Below are 21,951 nucleotides of genomic sequence, written 5' to 3' on the forward strand. Positions count from 1 at the left end.
TTTGACAATATTTTAGTTAGGAAACTATGTTCATCAAAAGATACTAAAAGGAGAGTAAAAGATAAGCCAGAAATCTTTAAAGATATATGTAACTGAAAACTTAATGCAATAGACTCCCATCCCAAACAAAAAAATGGGTTTTAATGATCAGCTCAATAAAACCTAAAACAATGAAGAGAAAAAGTGCTTAGTTTCATTTATAATCAGAGATACACAAATGGAATACATAATGAATTCACATTTCACTCTCACCAGATTGACAGCAATTAAGGTGACTGAGCACTGGTTGTCTTTCTTACGAAGCTTTGGCCAGAGCAATAGAATGCCACCTTATATCGCATTTGCTTTCCTTCCTGCCTGCTCAGCCTTCTTTTGTCCTTACCCTTCCAGCCTTAGAACTGCTTCCCTCCTCCTTAGTAAAGCTTTCACAGGTAAACTTTGCCTATCTAAACTTTGTTGTCTAGGTCATCTAGGTAGAACAAGAGGATGGCTTAAAACAGAATTCCCTTTCCTTTTTTGATTGCTACTGACAAAATTTTGGTTTTTACTATTTTTCCTCATTGTGTTAATTACTGGGGGTATGTTGCCGCCTGTAGCAAGGAGACCTCGGGAAAGGATCAGAGGCAGACTGGGAATGAACAAATTGTTTATTTTTCTCAGAGGTGCTTCCTTCCTCCTAGAGGAAGAGAATCTTATATACCCTAAGGCAGCCAATCAGCTTAGGATTAAGTAGCACAATAGGCACAGGCGCCATGGTACCAAGTAAGAAAGAATGAGGAACATGTGTCGACCACTAGCGCAGAAGAGACATCAACCAATCAGGCAAAAGGTCATGAGAGATCACGCCATGTTAACACTAATCATGCACCACCTCTTGGCCCAACACCAGCCACCATCTTAGAGCTATTTCCTCAAACAGCTGTAAGCATGTCTCTACAGGGGTAGAAAATTCTGGGTTTAACTTCATTCTGTCATCATTACCTGGAAGTTGCTAATTATATTTGACTTTCTATTTACAGATGGTTGCTTTCATTAGACTGTCAGTTTCTTAGGGAATGCTATCTTTCAGGCTTATATGCCTAGCCCCTCAAACAGACAGCACATGGTAGGGGTCTAGCATCTTATACTGTGTATACCAGAGAGCGAATGATCCATAGATACTTGCTGAATGAAGGGTCCTTCAGCAGGAGCATCCGGGAGTCTTACACAGAGCAAAAACCTAGGAAATTGTCTCCCACTTCTGCAAGTGGTTGGACAAGGTGAAACAGGCTTAAAGTACACAGAGATTAGGCAAACCATAAGGAAAGTTGATAGACTGAATAATGATTTTCTTCCTGATGATTTTTAAAATATAAGACTTTGAAAGTCTTTACAGAAGAAACTTTGAGTACTGTCATATTTAAAAGAGGAAATGCTGGAAATCACTAACGCTCCCCAGTGGCAATGAGAATCTTTGCTTCTGCAGATGCAAAGGGAATAAAGATCTCACCTATGAATGACAGAAACCCTGACTTTCTGAAAAAGAGAGATTACTACAGTAAGGTCTCCTCAGTGTTATCATGTTAACTCAGTGTTGACACAAATAAAATAAGGAAAATGAAGATTAATCTTTGTTGTCTAAGAGCTATTTTTAGTAGGTATTAGTCTATTTTCTTGTGCTTTTCCATTTAAAGTTAAGTAATCAATAATACTGCCTTCCAGCCTACAGGTATCATCCCAGATACATGTATTTTGTAATAGTACAGCAATTGGCAAAAAGTGCCCATCTCTGAAATGTATTTGGATTACATAGCTGAAGCAAGATTGAGTAAAGAAAAAAATTGCTGCATGAAAGTCTAAAATTTGAAAAGTAAAGTAATAATCAGAAAGGTTGTTAAGAGACACACTCTCTAAGGATATATTCTTCAAAGTGCTTGTAAGTTGCTTTAATGTAGAAACTTTTATCATTCTATTTAAGTTTAGAGAAAGTTTACCTTTGATTTTGAAAAATTATTTTTCCCCATGCCTTGGGCTATATAGCATATCAACTCAAAAATAGTCACTGAAATCCAAAAGAAAGTATGAAAGGAATCTGCCTTTGTGTCCTACTTTATAATCCTCTACATTATTTCAATAAACTAAAATGGGATGAATATGAGAAGGTTTCAAACTGGCAAGAGATGACACATATAAGCAAAACTAGTATAGTTGTACTATCTTTCCGCTCATACTGGGTGCTATCAAACTCCAATTCAAGGTGAAAGCTCAGTTTCTAGTGCCAGCTTTAACCTGGGCACATATTTATAAGATAATCCAACTCAGCTGGACCTTCCAGGTAGAAATTTGCTGGTGGGTATATTTTCACCGTGAGCAGTATAGCATAGTAGTAGAAGAACCCAGATCTAGAATCACACAGACCTAAGCTCCAGTCCTGGCACTGCCATTTACCAACACTGTGACCTTGAGGAAGGGACACTACTACCTGAATCTCAGTTTCTTCACCAGTGTTTTATGGGAATTAAATGAGAATAAATAATAGGTTGTTTATATTATCAAAATGAATTATTTAATGATTATATTATTAATAAACATTACTAATATTTATACTAAGATATATATTATCAATTGTTATTATTTCACATGAAATGAAAAATATTTCCTCACATATGCCAGGCAAGTGCTATATACATGAAGCTACATTCCCAGTCCAAATTAGACTTTTTCAAATCTCAATCTGCTACTAGAACACGTTTGTCTGGATAAAATTATGAGACCTAATATGAAGACATTTTTCACAACTTGGGGTGAAGTTTCTGTGTGCATCTAGCTGATGAACTAATAAGATCAGCCCTAGAGTGACATAAATCTGCAAGGGCAGGTAAACTGCAGCATGGAGAATTCATTTATGAATTTATTAACTTGTGTTTCATTCTGGCAATATTTTCTTCCCCATTGATTCAAGATGTTTCAAGATGTTGTTTTATTTCAACAGATGTTTGTGAAAGCTTTCTGAAAAGTAAGAAATTTCAGCAGACTATTTCCAAGTTTTACCTCCAGAAATCAAATCTTCTAAAGGAAAAGTGGGTAGGAGAAAGTGGTGTTTGCATATGAAGGCTGTAAGGAAAAGAGGCAGATTTTGACAGGCTAGACGAGGAGATTCTACTCCTGAGGTTCTAAGAAGGGCATAGATATCTGGTGCTCCATCTTTGGTCCATACTGTACAGTGTCCTAGAGAAAGGGAAGGACTTGGGAAGGAAAATGAGTATGTGGAGCCCCCCAGCAGGTGCTCTGTACCTGTAGAATTCAGTGTCCCAAGCTCAACAAAGAGCTCCCACATGCAGGCACAGAAGCAATAGAAAGCCAGACTGCAGGCAGAGATCAGACTTGGACAATAGGCTTACATTTCAGTAGAAACCAAAGACTAAAATAAAGTCCTCATGTGATTTTCCTCTACCTAAACAACTAGGACGTTTACACTGAGAGGAAAAACACTCCAATAGTGACAGAGAAAGATTTTTCCCCTTGGAAAGGGTAGGATGGGGGCTGAGAAACTCATTTGACTTAAAGGAATTAAAACAATAAATATTTCCTCTATAGCCATGATTTAGATTAGGATGGAGTATTATGAAATTGAGAGAATTCAATAAGTAAGAAAGTTATCTGACTTAATAGGAAAAGAAAAAGAAGGGTTTTATAAAAATGGTCCAGTTCAAGAAACATAATAATCTGGTTGAGAAAAGGTTGGTGCACAATTAGAAACCAAAATAAGGATGCAGTCTACTCAATCTAAATACGATCTAAATCTTTTGCTTTAACTAAGCAAAAGAAGATTAGATAGCAAGAAAGCTTGGAAGAAAGAAATATCTTTGCATTCAGTATCATTTATAAAATAACTTGCTAAACATACAAAGATGTACTATTCTCTCTGATACTTAGTGATCTTGGCTTGCATTTTGTTAACTTTCTTAATCTCTTAATCTCCCCAACTGATATCTCTTTTTGAGGTTGAGATTCAATTACTCTTTATGATAACTCCTCATTTTCTAACACTGCTTCTGTGTTGAACACTTGAAGTGGATTAGATGTGAAATTTAATTATATCTGGACCAAAATTATGTTCTTGTGATCTTAATCACACCAATAGCCTCCTACTATAACACAATGTTCTAATATATAATGATTTTTATTATCATATATTCTTAATAGTTTCTCAAAATACTATAGATACAAAATCCTGCAATGTGGGAGAGACTATTGAAAGAATAGAGTGAAAAATGTGCTGAAAGTCATGTAATACACAGCACTGAGGCAAAAATACAAAACCTGGTCTAACGTTTGTCCTTCAACAGACCCACTCTGAACCTTGCAGTGGAAGAGATTGATAGGTTTGGCTAAAGATGAGGTACTTCTAAGAGTGGGGCTACTGGGAAAAGCATGCACCATGGACATGTTCCAGGTATTCCAACAAGAGCATCAAAATTCCAAAGCCTCTCAAGTATGTATCAACTGTGTTAGCTTTCCATCACTACAACAAAATACTTGAGATACTTAAATTTATGAGACGAAAAGGTTTACTTTGGGTCATAGTTGTGAAGTTTGCAGCCTATGATCGATTAATCCCTTTGCTTTGGGCCTATGGTAAGGCAATGCATCATGATGAGAAACATGTGGAGAAGCAAAACCACTCACTTCATAGTCAGCAAGCAAGAGAGAGAGAGAGGAAAGGGAGGGTTAGGGCCTCACAATCTCTCTCAAGTGTATGAACCCAATGACCTAAATATCTTCCAGTACGACCCACCTCTTAAGGATTATGCCACTCTAGGCACTAGTCTTTTAATACATGAACCTTTGGGGATACTCCAGATGCATATTATACCAACTCTTTTATAAAATGATTTCCAAAGTTAAATTACATCTCTCGAAATATATCAAGTACATATCACAAAGACCTGGCCTAAGGCAAGTCACTTGAAGACAGCTCTTAGTAACACCAGTTTTAATGGGTTCCTTGTAGCGATTCACTCTGTGAGCTGCCCTGCCCTTGTTTTTCTGTAACTTTCCCCCTTGGAATCATTAATCTGAGCTTTTATGACTTTTTAAATGCATTTTGTTCCACACAGCAGCAAGGATTGAAGGGATCTAATACAAAAGGAAATCTAATTCTAGTCTGGGTTCTGCTGCCTTGAAATGTTGCCTCTTTTAGATATTCAAAATTGAGACATTAACATCATTTTAAAGCTCTCCTTATGATGGGTTGAGGAAATAAAAGTTCAAAATTACTAAAAGCTTTGGTCTCCCTGGAAAGGTAGGGAAGGAGAATCTAAAGTGTTATTGTTCCTACCATATTCTCTTGACCTAACCTGTAATTATTTTGAAGAGAACCTCTTTCTAAAGAAATGCACAGCCTCTTAACAATTTCAAATCTACATACCTAAACACAGGTCTAATGAAACTCACAGTGAAATTTGTATATAGAGGGCAGAGGGACTTGCCTCACCTTGACTATCAGGTATGGCTTTGATTTAAACACACACTTACTCAGCTAAGGCCATTGGAGCACGTGTGAAACAATGACATAGGAATAGAGACACTGTGCAATCATCTTCTTCCCTTCTGCAGCGGAAGGCAGTCACCTCATCACATTCTCTCACTCCTGAGAGAGCATTTTAAACACTAACTATATCATAATACAGCCAGCCGGCTCAGCCACAAAGAAAAAAATGTAACAAATGCAGATAATTACCCACTGCATTCCAGTGGGTAATTATAGGACTCCTGTACTTTAACCAGAATATAACTCCTAATTATCTCAAAATCCTAACTTTATACAATCAGAAACAGTTACCAATCAAAGATATTACACAAAATGATAAAACAGATTGTTGAATTGTGAAAGAGATAAAAAGAAATTTAATATTGGTTAAAAATAGCAGAGGGAATGAGAATATTCATCTGATGCTGCATCGGGTCTCTACAGTCTTCAGGCTCAGTATCTTGGCAACACTCACCCTGATGGCAAGCGGTTTCTTCAATACTTTTTTGCAATAATCTGTTTTAGAAAGAATGCATCTGAGAGCTTAACTAGCCTTGTTCTTTTCTTTCATGCCCCAAGTTGGTATTAACAGTCTCTTTCTTCTCTGATTCATCTCTTTCCTTTCTTTCTTTCTCTTTTTTTTTTTTTTTTTTTTTTTTTAAGTTCTACATGGGGATAGATTTGTTCTTTAAAATAACATAAACCAGGAATTAGGTAGCCAAGCATTAGGTTCACTTGTGAAAGAATTATTCCAGCAAGGGTAATAATGAGGACTCAGGCTTCATGCTCTGGAGCACAGAAGATGATGGGAAATTGTTATAGTAATTATCAGCTCTATCAGTTGCTTATTTGCAGTGTTTGACAAAGCATTTGGAGTTATATTTAAATTCTCTCAAATTGTTTACAATCAACACAATAGTAGCTACATTTTATACACCTACTATATGTCACTCACCTGCTTTACATGCTGTGGTTTTAATCCTGCACTTGCAAATAGCATGCATGTCACTATTGTACAGTCAAGAGATGTTAACAAGCCTGGAAAGTGCTTGAGCCAGGGTTTGAAGGCAATGTGACACTAACACCCACGCTTGTTCCCTGTGTCATGCTGCCTGTCCTGCAGTGAGCTGCCTCCGGGGACAAGTACTTCCACGCTACTTTGTGCTTAGGACACAGGTGTCTTATTGCTGAGACTGCTGTGTGGGATTTCATTGACTCCATGACATTTTAATCAAATATAGTTCCGATGGCAGAATTGACATTTTCATCTCTCAAAACCCAAACTTCCTTTTCTCTATTTTTCCTCATCCTTTGCTTGAAGATGACAAACAAGTGAATTCTCAACACTGTCTAAGCATCCCTCCATGTTTCTCTTGTAAATCCACTTTGCCACTCTCCTACAGGACTGTGGCATATTGTCCCGTGTTCTCTTCTGGCTCACACTTACTCCTCAAATTCAACTGCATTCCCTGTTCCACTGCCACTGATGACCAAATCTTTTAAATAGCAGCTTATCCAATGGGAAGATCTCTTCTCCTACCACCTCAGCCTTAAATCTGTGTACACCTGTATACAATTTCTTCTTCCTCCAGCGACAATGAAAATGAGTCCCTGCTCCCCATAGAGCCATCTCCTCACATCGATGCTTCTATCTTTGGATTAACTCTTTCTTTTTTTGCATTATCTATCTCATCTAGTCTACTAACTCATTTCTAACAGCAAACATAACCGAGTATCTCCCATTTCTTAAAAAGCAAAGATAATAATTTTCTTTATTCACGTTATTTTCCAAATAATGGAATTATATATTTAAAATGGTATTCAAACTCACAGGTATGGAATGTCTACATTGTCTCTTCTTTCCACACCCAAACACCCAATAATGATGAATTTACACATATCTCTACTTCCTTATCTCCCTTTCACTCTCTGGTTTTCCTTTGGCATCCATTCTTGCTATGCCACTGAAAATAGTATTGTCAATATCTCCCTATTGCCCCCTTCTGGACACATTCCATACTCATCTTACTTGACTCTGAAACATCTGATAGAAACAATCACGTAAGCTGAATGTGGTGGCTCACACCTGTAATCCCAGCTTCTCAGGAGGCTGAGGCAGGAGGATCACAAGTTAAAGACCAGCCTCAGCAACTGAATGAGACTCTCTCAAAACAAACAAACAACAAAAAGGGCTGGAGAAGTACACAGAGGTAGAGCACTCCTGGGTTCAGTCACCAGTACTGTAAAATTTAAAGAAAAAGAAAGGAGAAAAGAAATGATTACAGGGTCCTCTCAGCGGCCCTGCCCAGGCGGCTGCCCAGATCTGCCTGGGCGCGGGGAACGGAAAGCCGGAAGGGGCAAGAAGAGTTCAGTTCGCCATGGAGCTGATTGGGAAAACCCAGGAGAAACCGCCCAAAGAGCTGGCCAATGAGTGGTCATTGAAGATAAAAAAGGAAATGAGAGTTGTCGACAGGCAAACAAGAGATATCCAGAGAGAAGAGGAGAAAGTGAAGCGATCAGTGAAAGATGCTGCCCAGAAGGGCCACAAGGACGCGTGTGTGGTCCTGGCCAAGGAGATGATCAGGCCCAGGAAGGCGGTGAGCAGCTCCAGGCGTCCACAGCGCACGTGAACTCTGTGCTCATGGGGATGAAGAACCAGCTTGCGGTCCTGCGAGTGGCCGGTTCCCTGCAGAAGAGCACAAAGTGGATGAAGGCCATGCAGAGCCTGGTGAAGATCCCAGAAATCCAGGCCACCATGAGGGAGCTGTCCAAGGAGATGAAGAAGGCTGGGATCATAGAAGAGATGTTAGAGGACACCTTTGAAAGCATGGACGACCAAGAGGAAATGGAAGAAGAAGCCGAGATGGAGAACGACAAGATTCTGTTTGAAATCACAGCAGGGGCCTTGGGCAAAGCACCCAGTAAAGTGACCGACGCCCTTCCTGAGCCTGAGCCTCAGGGAGCCATGGCTGCCTCTGAGGACGAGGAGGAGGAAGAAGCTCTGGAGGCCATGCAGTCCAGGCTGGCCACCCTCCATAGCTAGGGCCTCAGGCGGGGCCCTGGGTCTCCCCCGTGGCCCACCCAGGGGCGCACGGGCTCGGGAAGCCACCTTGCCTGCATCTCTTGCTCGCATCTCTTTGCAGTGGAGGCTGGGGGCTCGGGGCTCCGGGCGCTGTCGCAGTGCAGGAGCAGACAGCTGCATGGCTTACTGGGGGAACCAGAGGTCCGCTTCCTCGTGATGCAATTCTGAGAATAGGTGGGTGCCCAAATGTTGAGGATTGTCCTACCGTGTGTGTGTGTGTGTGTGTGTGTGTGTGTGTATAAAACACTATGTAAATGGATTTTAATAAATTCCGCTTTAACACTCGGTCCCTTGTGGACTATCATGTGGAGTGGACTCTTGGGCAAAAACTAAAAGAAATGATGATGCCGTCTCTTCAACTGAGACACAAAAATAAGCGATTCCTGCCTTTCCTCCTTATCTAATTGCTTCCATTTGGTTTTCTTAGCTGTATCATCCCTTCTATCCAATGCCTAAATGTTGGGGTTCAGTTTCATTCAGGTTTAGGGTTGAAGAACCCTTTTGTCGATTTAATATTTTACATAGTTTCTCTCAATTCATTGATCACCCATACCTCTGAGTTTAACATTTTAAAATACATAATTCCAAGCTTTTCATCTCAAGGTCAGATCACTCCTCTTCAGAGGATGCGTCTTGCTGCCTACATAATATTTTCATAGAGATATTTCACAAAACCATGGGAAAAGGGAGTCGTTTTTACACTCCATTTCTTCTACCTACTGCGTTCACTGTTGAAGGAATTCATTATCTCCAAGATTCAAGGAAGGTGAGTAGTACTTTAAAACTTGCCAGATCTCTGAATTGGATTTTATTCATTTTTACTTTTCCCTTTTGTTAGGGTTTCACTGGGAACTGAATCTCTGCAAATGCAAATGGCTGTAAGTGCAAAGAAAAAAATGTAACTGAAGAGCTACATTCACTCCAACTAGAAGTTTGCAACTAAGAGTAACCTACCTCTCTGGTTTTGACTGTAAAATTCAACTCTTCAACTAAATCTTTACAACTTTTCCAGCATGTAGCCTTTTTGATTGTATAGTAGTTAGAGAAATAGCACAAATTGTGAAAAATTGAACAGATTTCAATCAAAACTGAGCAGATCTTGTAGCCAAAGTGAAGGATGCAGTCATCTAGGAGTTATCTGGTTCCCTGCTAGGTCCTAGTTAGGAGACCCAGGGAAGGGACAAGTGAGGGCACAATTCTCAAACATTCCTAAACCTTTCCATGAAGAAGTTCACATACATATTCTGAGTTTTCTGGGTTATTCCTAGATTGGTGAACTATGAACCTATTGTTTTTAGAATGGTGAGTTTATACTTTCTAAAACAAATGGGTAACATTGAAGAGGTTTCCCCATGGGACATAAAAATGTTTCAAAGTCATTTGGCAGTCATGTAAGGTTGGTAGTTTAGACTGTTCTCTTCACATCCTAGCTGCTACCCTGTCCCAAAATAGGTTGGTTAATTCATATCCTTACATACAAATAGGAACTCAGTCAGTAATAATGGACATACTTTTCTTACTTCCCATTAAGGAAACAGAGCACCTAAGGACCACTGATTCAACAGAAGTGTTTTGAGTATCTAGTTGTTTCCAGTGATGAACTAGAAGGTCTGTGAAGCACAGCAATAAAGGAGATATTGTCTCCAGGCTCATAGAGCATGTACTGACAAATTAGCAACACTTTCACAAACACATGAATGTCATTGCACAGGAATGGATGCCACCCATCTCTGTATTATGAATGGCAATTACAATCTTCAAAGGCGGTAAACATGGATCTACTTCCCTCTTTCTCTTTCTTTGTTCACATTGAATCTGTCAGCCAATCCCGTGAGCTTTCTTTAAAATTGAGCTTGACCACATCTTACTCCATTGCCATTACCACAGCCTTCCCCACCATTGTCTTTTGTTATGATGTGTTGCTGCCCGCAGTAACAATCCCATGGGAATTTATCAGAGGTGGACTGGGAATGAACTACTTCTATTATCTTTATCTAGGCTACTTCCTTGCTTACTTGCTTGTTTGCTAGTTTATAGAGGAAGAGAGACTTTGCTTAGAGGAAGAGAGGCTTTGAGAGGAAGAGAAGCTTTTAGAGGAAAAGAGGCTTTGCTTAGAGGAAGAGAGACTTTGCTTAATTTTAGAGGTGCTACTCTTTCAGAGAGGCTACGCTTATCAAAGGTCTACTGCTTCTTAAAGGTGGGTTGCTTCTTGGAGGTGCGGGGTGCGGCATGTGGCATGCAGCCCGCAACCTGAGATCTAGAGGTGTCTTCTTAGTCCCTCGTTCTGCAATCTGCGACCCGCGACCTAAAGGTGCGTTCTTAGTCCCGTGTTCTGCAATCTGCGATCTGCAACCTAGAGTTGTCTGCTTAGTCCTGCGTTCTGTGTTCTGCGATCTAAAGGTGTGTGCTCAGACCTCCGTCCTGCGATCTGAGATCTGCGACCTAGAGGTGTGTTCTTAGTTCTGTGTCCTGCCATCTCCTCCCAGGCCAAGAGAATATCTTATATACCCTAAGGCAGCCAATCAGCTTAGGATTAGCACAATTGAAACACGCCCCACGGTACCAATCAAGAAAGAATGAGGAATATCTGTTGACCACTAGCACAGAGGAGACATTAACTAATCAGGCAAAAGTAGATCATGCAGTGTTAACACTAATTATGCGCCACCTCTTGGCTCAAGGCCAGCCACCATCTTAGGGCTACTTAAACATGTCTCTGCAATGATGGGTTTTAATTTGTTTGACTTTTCAACAGGGAACCAAAGTGGATTTATCTGGAAGTTAATAAAGCCAGCTTCATAGCCACTTTTTTCATGCTCCCTTTCATATTTTTATATATAATTTTCTATTTGTAATTTTTTTTCCTTGAAGAGAGTTGCTCAAATTGTATAATGCATCATAAAGCCTGGATTTACCTGTTTTTACACTAATTTTTCCCTTCCTATAATCTATCCTCAAAATAGCAATTTTTTAAAACTTCTGCTTAGCCAGGGTGGTACACACCTATAATTTCAGCAACTTGGGAGACTGAAGCAGGAAGATCACAAGTTAAAAGGCCAGCCTCAGCTACTTAGCAAAGCCCTGTCTCAAAAAATAATAAAGGGCCATGGATGTATCTCAGTAGTAAAGCACCCCTCTGTTCAATTCCCAGTACCAACACACACACACTCACGCACACACGCACAACAAAAACAACAACAACCACCTGTGTTTAAAACCCTCCGGTGTTTCCCACCTCACTCAAATTCAAAGACCCATGGTGCCCTTTATGATACTGCCTCTACACCAACCCTTGTGACTCCTTCCTCTGCGGTACCTGCCACATGCCTATCACTGTGCTATTGCCATACTGGCTTACTTACTGCTTCCTGGGGAAAGCAGGATTTTCTTTGCTTCAGGGCTTTTGTACTTGCTATTCCCTTGCCAGAATGTTCTTCTCTTAGATAACCCCCTGGTTCAGCCTCTCTATTATCAACTACCACTTTCCATAATGACCCTATTTAAATTATAACCTTATTTAACATCCCAATCTCCTACCCCACTTCCCAGATTAATTTTACTCATTTGAAATCACCATTATCCAACAAACTGTTTTGCTCATTTATCTTGCTTATTATCTATATTTCCCTCTAAAATGTCAGCTCCACAAAGGTAAGAATTTTTCTAAGTGTTTTCCAATATCTCCTCACAGAGTAAGTTCTCACTAGTTTGCTGAAATGAGGAAAAAAAGGAATTACTCTTTTAGTATCAGTGAAATCTCCATGGAGAAGCTGACATGTATGCCACAGGTAGATGGGCTCATACAATTTGAACATGGGAAAATGGGAAGGACAGCATGAACTAAGGCACAGAAACAGTTACACCACCTGTGGAGAAAAATGCCCCTCTGTGGAGTAGCAGACATTCTCTAGATTTTACTCAATCTTCTGGCCATATGAGTTTATTGCCAAGTGTCTTTCTGGTTCTGTGAGGCCTACTAGACATTGCAATTGGCTCTTGTGCCAATTCTACTAGATCAGCACCACCCTGGAGTCTCTCTCCTCTACTCTCTTTAGCATGCTATTCCCACTCCCTGAAATACTCACAACCTCATCCTGCTTCACTTGACTGACTTTCATGTACTGATGGGTCATCATCTTAACCATAGTCTCTATTGGGAAGCTTTCCTGGACTTACTAGTTTTGAATATAATTGATCAAAGTTCAATGCCCATCATCTGTGTTCCCACTGCATTCGGTGCCTGCTTGATCATGGCCACATGATAGCTTGTTTGTTGGCCTGTCTCCCTAACTGTTACCTCCCCACTTCCCTGCATAGGCTAGGCATAAATAAAGCTGAGGGCATAAATAGCCTTGTTCAGAGTAAGACGAAGCAATGATCCAACTGCAGACAAAGCTGCAGCCACTCCTGGAGAAACTAGTTTTCCCTTCCAGTCATGTATTAAAGATAAAGCAGAGAATATAAAGGAATTAAGGAAGGAGAATTTTCACTTCCTATGGCTAGCTTAAAAAGCTGGAAAAGACAAATGGGTAAATATTTCATTTTTTCATGAGGGACTGATTTTTTAAAGAAATTTTAGACTTACAATTCAAAGCCTATCATAACCAAGGACATTCTTAAATTCCATACACACCTGGACCCTCAATTCTGCTGTTTTGTGTGACAGTTTGAAAACATCAACTCTTGGAGGTCAGGCCTACAATTGGTATTTAGGTCCACTCAACTCATCTATACAGTAAAAAAATGTCTATAGTAGAGTCATTTTGCATTTTTAGTTATGCAAACAAAAACTGAGTTTCAGTGAAATAAAGTAATTAAATACATAGTACAAGTACATAATGAGATCATGGTAGAATGAGAGTAGAATCCCAAATCCTAATCCACTGCTCTTTCTGTCATGATATTATTCAGAAAATAATATTTTTATTGTTGTTATAATTTTACCCATTCTTCTCCACACATAAATCCATATTAAAACCAATGTATGGATTAGAAATTTTATTTACAATGAAAAACTGTACTACATGTATGGTGTCAACAAAAGCCACTGGAATAATATAATGAAAACTATTAAACTATTAAGTAGTCATGAAGTACTTAAAAAACATATAAATTAAAACAGAATGTTTGTGGCTGGGAAGACTCAACATTGTATGGGTATCAAGTTACTCCAAGTATAAAGCAATTTCAACCCAAATTCTGATAGGATGCTTTGTAACTTGATTCTACATTCATCAGGAATTATAACAACAAATGTTAGAAAAATAAAAAGCCTAAGTAAATATAACCCAAGCTCATATTAAATAAAACAACACCAAATAGAAGAATGAATAAATGGCAAGGCAACAAAACTGAGAGATAAGAAATAGAAGTCCATGTGAAAATTTACTTTGTAGTAAGAGGATATCTCAAAGTACAGAAATACTGACTTGTTTAATAGGTATTATTTGGCGCATTAGCAAATTAGAAAAAGTTGTTACATTCTATGCTATAACCTGAATTGTGTCTAAAATTCAAATAGTGAAGCCCCTAATCCCATTATGTTTAGAGATGGAACCTTTGAGAGGTAATTAGATTTAGAGGAGTTAATGAGAGTGTGGCCACAAGATCTACTCTTTCTATCTCTCTCACCCTCCTTCCATTCCAACAAGGACACTGCAAGCCAAAAGACTAGAAAGAAAGCGTTTGCCAGAACATTGGTTTGAACTGTGTTTCCAGAAATATGAAATTTTGGTTGTTTAAGTGACGTAGTAAATGGTATTTTTGCCATGACAAAAATCTGGAAGAGTATACATTGAAATGATAAAAGTGATATTTTGGGGAGTTAAGGATAAAGAAGGACAATCTCTTTCTACTTTGTATAAATCCTTATTATATTTTTTAAATTATGTTAAACTATTTTGATAATCAGGAAAGCAATAGATATTTCTATTGCATAAAAGTGGAAATTTTCACCAAATATTTATATATCTCATTCCTCAATCTACTAAAATTTAATTTTCTAATATAATCTTAATCAACACTATAATTTTTCACAAAGGAGTGCTGCTTCAAAATGTGTTACACTGTGTATTAATACATCCTTCAAATTTCTCTGATACTTAAATGATTTCTTAAAAATTCTTATCATCTAGGCCAATGTGCCAAATACTCAGGAGTGAGCACAGCTGCAGAAAATGCATATAATTTTCTTGAACTGAACTGAAGCAATATCCGTTTTCTGATGCCATGTGAACTGAACTCATCATATAATCCAGACAGAGGTTGTCATCTATTCTTCTCTAAGGTGCTTATCTTGCCAATAGCTGGCATGATTCCATCAGAGTTATTGACCCAAATTCTCATTTACTGTCCAAGCTCATAAGGCTTCAAAGTACCTCATGATTCATGTTTTGTCAAAAACTGATCCTGCAAATTCCAAAGAATATTGTAAATGGTAATAGTCTGATAACAGATATTTAATTGTAAACTTTCCAATAACTTTTGAAATAAGAATGTCTCTAATGTTTATATAAGCAATGTGTTATCAAGATCTTCCCACTTATTAAATATGGTTACATATGTCAGAACTATTTCTAATGAGTTTTAGTGCTGCAAAGTATGGACCTATGTGATGTCAATTTAAAAATATAATCAGTTGCTTCTAATTGAAATCTCTGATTTTATTTACTTGAAAAGTTATAAGAGTAGATAAACTTAACACTCTTGCTACTTTGGCATACAACCTTTCTTGCTTTTTTGATATATATGTGTGTGTGTGTGTGTGTGTGTGTGTGTGTGTGTGTGTGTGTGTGTGTGAGAGATAGTGGGAGAAACCCTAGATGAGAAAATCATGAAATTCAGATTCTACTCTCAATTCTGCTACAAAAAATCTGGGTAAGCCACTTAATTTTCTGGAGCCTAAGTTTCTCTTCCTTCCAAAAAAAAATTAATGTGGTATGCGAATTCTTAAGGTTGCTGTCCCTTTTAAAGGTCAATGATATGAGTGGGGGAAGTGTTTGATTCTACATTGCTTTTTTCCAAATATTTGTTGACCATTCTCCAAATCCCTTGCCCTTCCTTAGTTTTTTCTATTATATTTATATTTAAATATTTTTATTCAGGCATTCCTGTTAACCATTTCAATTAGGTAACAAATATGTTTCTTGATTTATTATAAGCTGTTCTTTTTTTAAAAAATAAGCTCTTTGTTTGTAAATCTCAAGCACAGTTAATTTATATAGGAATCAACATATATTAACATTTTCTATTATTAGATTAAGATAACAGTAGAAAAATCAACTTACAAAATTTTAAATCTCTCACAGAGATAAACATCTCATTGTGAACCAATTTTTAGTAGCATTCATGCTCCCAGAAGTGGCAATCAAGATGACTTTTCTTTTATAATATAAAATATATTAAATATTTATACTTAATAAATAGAGACTATTGTGCCCCAACATGGAAAAAAGATTCTTTCAATCTAAGAATCATTCTATTTACTCAATAGTTATGTAATTGTCTAGGATTTTTATGATCAAATCTTTAAATCTTAAAAATTGGGCCAACTATTGAAAAATGCATTTTTCCTACTTATAGGTCAATTTTCTTTTAGAAAGAGCACTGGCTTTTTTAAAAACTTTCCGAATTCCTTTAATACTTGCTCATAAAAATATGAATGTTTTAAATTTTGTTTGTAATCTATTATTCTTTAATAAAAGGTGACAGTCATCATTAACTATTATGTAAAATTTTGTTCCGCCAAAATACATTAGTCCTGGGAATTCTACTTTTTGATAAGTGAATTATAATATACATTTTAGAGATATTTTTAAAATATTTTATGTTTGAGCTTCAAAAGAGATTTACCAAATGACATAATGTATCCCATCATTTGTCAGTTCCTTACCATACTTGGGCAGACCAGCAAAGCTAGTCTATCATATGTGAAGTCTACTTGATGTTCCATGTAGTCACTGTTACCATTTGGAACACCTATATAAAAGAGTGACATATACATCATTATGCAGCATTAGGGAAATAAGACAGATAAATGCCTCAAAGAATCAAATAAGTTATTGTATTACATTAGAAAGTAATTGATGTGAGTTTCAGATTGTCTCATAAGCAAAAGAATAAAAATGATTATTTTATTGGAAACTGAGAAAATAATGTAGAAAAGATGCAGATGCCAGTTCAATTTCTCTCTCTCTCTCTCTCTCTCTCTCTCTCTCTCTCACACACACACACACACACACACACACACACACATACACACACACACACAGGTGAAGTACACACATATATATACACAGATACACATACACACACATATAAAACAGTATAATTACCACACTTTCTAATTTCCTTATTCCCCTCAATTCCTACCATACTATTTGAAGTACATTTACATGAGGAATATGTTACTGCCTTAAAATTCCAACTTTTTTTTCCAGTACATCTATGCTACTAGTCATCAACAAAGCTAAAATCCCAGAGGCAAATAAGCCTGGAAAAAAATTAGTAAATCCAGATAATTAAGTGTTGACAAGCTCTCATCCCAGGACTAGATAACACAATATCAGCAAGCAATTTAAGCTTCCCTGTTGTTTCGAGTCACCAACATTTTAAGTCGCTTCTGTTAGTAACCAAAGAAAAAACAATGATTGAAATTTGGGTCACTAAAGAGCCCCTTTGAAATCTAATTAAAAGCAACATACCAAAAGCAATATACCGAAAGCAATATACCTACAAAGACAATTCTTTCAATTTTGGAGTGGGAGATTATTCCAGTCCTTTCCTCTACCACCCTCCTTATTCATTCTATCAGGAAATAATGAATGGAGATTTAAAAAGTTTTTACTTAAATTTATATTTTAACTGATGCATAATAACATTAAATAGTACATATTTATCATTCGTATTTACCATTACATGATGTTTCAAGTGATATTTCAATACATGTATACTGTTGTAGTTAGGGATAAGAAGTTCTGGTGTGCTATTATTGAAACTACAGATAAAGGACTATTAAATAAAAAAAAGAAAATTTGGGTTCACATCTCAGTTTTGCCTTTCAATTTGTGTGGCAGTAGGAAAATTGCAAAATTATTTTATAGCCTTGTTTTCCTCATTTTCAAAATGGAGTAAAAAGTAGTAATTCATTCATGTACAGATGTTAAATATCTGTAAATGCTTATTTTGTACCAAAGTTCTTGCCTCATGGAGCTTAAATTATGGTAGAGGAAAATAAGCAGTAAACATCAAAACAAGCAAAGTGTGTGAGGTGGGAATTGGGGGATGGTTTGGGCAATCCTCTCTGGCAGGAAGACCTGAATTAGTCAGCCACATGACGTGTGCACCAGCAGAAGGACCAGAAATTACAAAGGCTTAAAGTGTTAGAGAAAACTGTGTGCGTGGCCGACCTGTGGCAAACAAAAGGAAGAGTGGGAAAATAGGCCAGGGAACTGGGCAAATGCTCAATTGCACACAGCATGACAAAGAACTGGAAATTTTTAGTTGTCTTTGTAAACTTCATGTTACAGAAACTGTTAAGCACATATAAAAATAGAAATGATAGTATAATAAACCTCCATGTAACTAGAATCAATAATTATCATTTTGTCATACATCTTTGTCATTTTTATTTCTTTTTATCCTTTTCTTTCTTTTTTGGAAGATACAGTGTGCTATACAGCATTTTAAAGAAAATTCTTAAATTCATGTATTTATATTTCACTCCAAAATGCATCTCTAAAAGTAAGAGCAATCTCTTACATAAGCACTTACTGTTACTACAACTAGCAAAATTAATCACAGTCCCTTAAAATCTTCAAATGCTCATTCAATGTCCCTAATTTTCTCAAAAAATATCTTTTTATGCTTGGTTTATTTGAAAGGAGATGGGCTATATTCAAATTGCAATTGAAGCCACTAAAAAGAGTAATATAATCTGATTTTTTTTAAAGTAAAAAATTACTGTGACAACCCAGGAAAATAAATTACAGGAAAGCAAAAGTAGTAGCAATGAAACCACTTAGGAGCTGTGCATTGTGCAGGCAGAGATGAAAGTGGCTTAAACCAGAGGTCAAGCAGTGGTATTAAAAGAACAGACTGGAATGCATTTTGGAAATGTTGCTAACAGAACCTGCTGATGGATTTGATGTGGCAGAATGAAGATATGAAAGGTGGCATTTAAGTTTTGAAGTTGAAGGGCAGAAATAATTAATTTTAATTGAGGTGATTGAGGTGGAGAAGATTGAAGGAGGAACAAGTGCAAGTTTGTAAGAAGACAGCACAGGTGATGAAAGGGTGAGTGTACACACTTGGTGGTTACCCCTTAACAGGTAAAGTGACAGAACCAGCAGGTATTACAAGAGTCAGTTACAGACCATGAGCTTCTCAGAGATCTAGCATTCCAAGACATGAGCAAAGAACTCACTACAAGTAGTTCTGTACGAGGACAACCAAGACCAGGTGCTGTCAAAACAAGAGGGAAGCTTCTAGGAGTGACCACCTCTATTCATGTACTCCTGAAGGCTTAGAGGAGGACAGAGATTGACCTCTGTATCTTGTGACTTCGATAAGACAATTACAGAGATTGCATGTAACAGTAACAGTTTATGGAGCTAATAGATTTGTTAAGAATATATAATATACATAGTATATATAGTGTATATATTTATACACACACACACACACACACACACACACACACACATATATATGTATGTATATATGAATGAACAGCCCATTCAGAATGCAATGAGGCGAGGACACTTTCTAGAAGTTCAGCAAACAAAGAGCAGAGAGATGGGGTTAATAGCCAGAGCAGGTTGTGGGTTCCTGTGAGGATATGCTTATTTAGTTTTGTTCAAGTAGGTCCTATTTTTGCATATTTGTTGATGGGAAAAACCTGGAAGTAAGGGATACATTAAATGCAGCTGAGAGCAGAGACAACAAATGATAGGTGTGGATATCAGACAACACAGTGCACTTGGAGCACAGAAAGATTTGTTAGACAGGAGCAGGAACAACTGTAATAGGAAGAAAGCCAAAACATGGGTGCATGTGCTGGTAAACCAACAGATTTAATGTATAGAATGCAACATATGTTTTCTTCTAATAGCTTCAACTTTTCTTAGTAAAATAATAACCCATGTCAACAACTGAAGTGGGAGTGATACTGGAGGTTTAAGAAGAACAAGTGGTAAACCATAGTCTATGAATGGGGTTGTAAAAACACTAGACCAAGATGTTTGGTAGGATTTCCAGACAGTGGAGGTCGCTTGAGAATCAACTAAAGAGAGATTGGTCAGCACAACCTGGTGATTGCCAGATGCATTTTGTGCAGTTACTGACTGAATCAATCAACGGTACAAAGTCCCTCTCTGCTGTGTACAGAGTTGATATTGAAAGCCCTAAACCAGTTCCCTGTTTAGATCTTCAAGTTTTCTTCCCATAATTCCCTGTATAGTGGCTGCTAGGACTTGTCTCTCTCTTTGAGTCTAATAATGTCTAACACAACAATAGACCAGAGACTGCACCTACTAGAAGAAAAAGTAGGCCCAACTATCCACCATGTTGGCTTAGGAACTGACTTCCTCAACAGCACTCTTAAAGCACAAGAAGTAAAATAAAGAATCAATAAACGGGATGGTATCGAACTAAAAATCTTCACAGCAAAGGAAACAATCAAGAACATGAACAGAGAGCCTACAGAATGGGAGAAAATCTTTGCCACCTGCATCTCAGATAGAGCATTTATCTCCAGAATATGCAAAAAACTCAAGAAACTTAACACCAAAAACCTCCAAATGACCCAATCAATAAATGGGCTAAGGAACTGAAGTGGCAATTCTCAGAAGAAGAAATACAAATGGTCAAAAAATATTTGAAAAAATCTTCAACATCTCCATCTCTAGCAATTAGAGAAATGCAAATTAAAACTACACTGATATTCCATCTCACTCCAATCAGAATGGCAATTATCAAGAATACAAGTAACAATAAATGTTGGTGAGGATGTGGGGAAAAAGGTACACTCATGCATTGAAGGTGGGACTGCAAATTGGTGCAACCACTCTGGAAAACAGTTTGGAGATTCCTTAGAAAACTTGGAACGGAATTACCATTTGACCGAGTTATTCCACTCCTTGGTATATACCCAAGGGACTTCAAATCAGCATACTACACTGATACAGCTACTTCAATGTTTATAGAAGCTCAATTCACAATATCCAAGCTATGGAACCAAACTTGGTGCCCTTTAACAAATGAATAGATAAATAAAATGTGATATGTACATATATATATATATATATATACATACACACACACGATGGAATATTACTTAGCCATAAAGAAGAATAACTTTATGACATTTGCTGGTAATCGATGGAACTGGAGAATATCATGCTAAGTGAAATGATCCAGTCCCAGGAAACCAAAGGTAGAATATGCTCTCTGATATGTGTATGTTAACCCAAAACAAGGGAGGGGAAGATTAGAAATTCACTGGATTAGACCAAGGTGAATGAAGGGAAGGGAGGAGGGAGAGGAAAAGGAAAGACGGTAGAACAAATCAGACATACTTTTTCTATACTTATATATGAATACGCAACCAGTGTAACTCCACATCATATACAACCACAATAATGGCATCCTAATTGGAACAAGTTATACTTATTCTATGTATGTATAATGTGTCAAAACACACTGTACTGTCATGTATATCTAGAAAGAAAGAAAGAAAGAAAGAAAGAAAGAAAGAAAGAAAGAAAGAAAGAAAGAAAGAAAAGAAAGAAAGAAAGAAAGAAAGAAAGAAAGAAAGAAAGAAAGAAAGAAAGAAAGAAAGGAAAGAAAGAAAGAAAGAAAGAAAGAAAGAAAGAAAGAAAGAAAGAAAGAAAGAAAGAAAGAAAGAAAGAAAGAAAGAAAAGAGAGAGAGGAAGGAAAGGAGGAAGGAAGGAAGGAAGGAAGGATGGGAGGAAGGGAGAAAGGAAGGAAGGAAAAAAGGAAGGAAAAAGAAAGAAAGAAAGAGAATAAAGAGTAGGTGATACCCTCCCTTTTATACAGACGAGGAGACTGAGTCAGAAGTCTACTTTGTGAATTGCCTGATTTGGTAGTACATGAAAGAGTAAAACTGTGATTAGAACTGTGATTCTCAAATCTGACTGAACAAGAAAATTATGTAGGGAGCTTCAAAATAATTGGTATTTACTCAGAGCCCACCCTAGAAAAACTCAGTCAGACTTGCTGAGGTTTGGATCCAGGTGTCTGTGTTTCCAAAGGCCTCTGCTTGACTGGTGCAGGATGAGGTTTGAGGATTACTGTTCTGGAGGTGAGTGCCTGAGGAACAGGCACTGTGTCTATCCCT

At 37.5% G+C, this 21,951-nt stretch overlaps 1 long non-coding RNA gene and 1 pseudogene across 2 annotated transcripts in view; one reads left to right on the forward strand and one right to left on the reverse strand.

Moving 5' to 3' along the window:
* LOC306660854 overlaps positions 1–21,951 on the reverse strand; it is a 610,682-nt gene that overhangs the window by 451,279 nt on the left and 137,452 nt on the right. The window lies entirely within an intron of this gene.
* Positions 7,805–8,593, forward strand: LOC306661261 (charged multivesicular body protein 3-like; annotated as a pseudogene). The gene has a single exon. The product of its transcript is annotated as a charged multivesicular body protein 3-like (transcript).

Source organism: Sciurus vulgaris (genome assembly GCF_902686455.1).
Source record: "Sciurus vulgaris genome assembly, chromosome: 5".
NCBI lineage: Eukaryota > Metazoa > Chordata > Mammalia > Rodentia > Sciuridae > Sciurus > Sciurus vulgaris.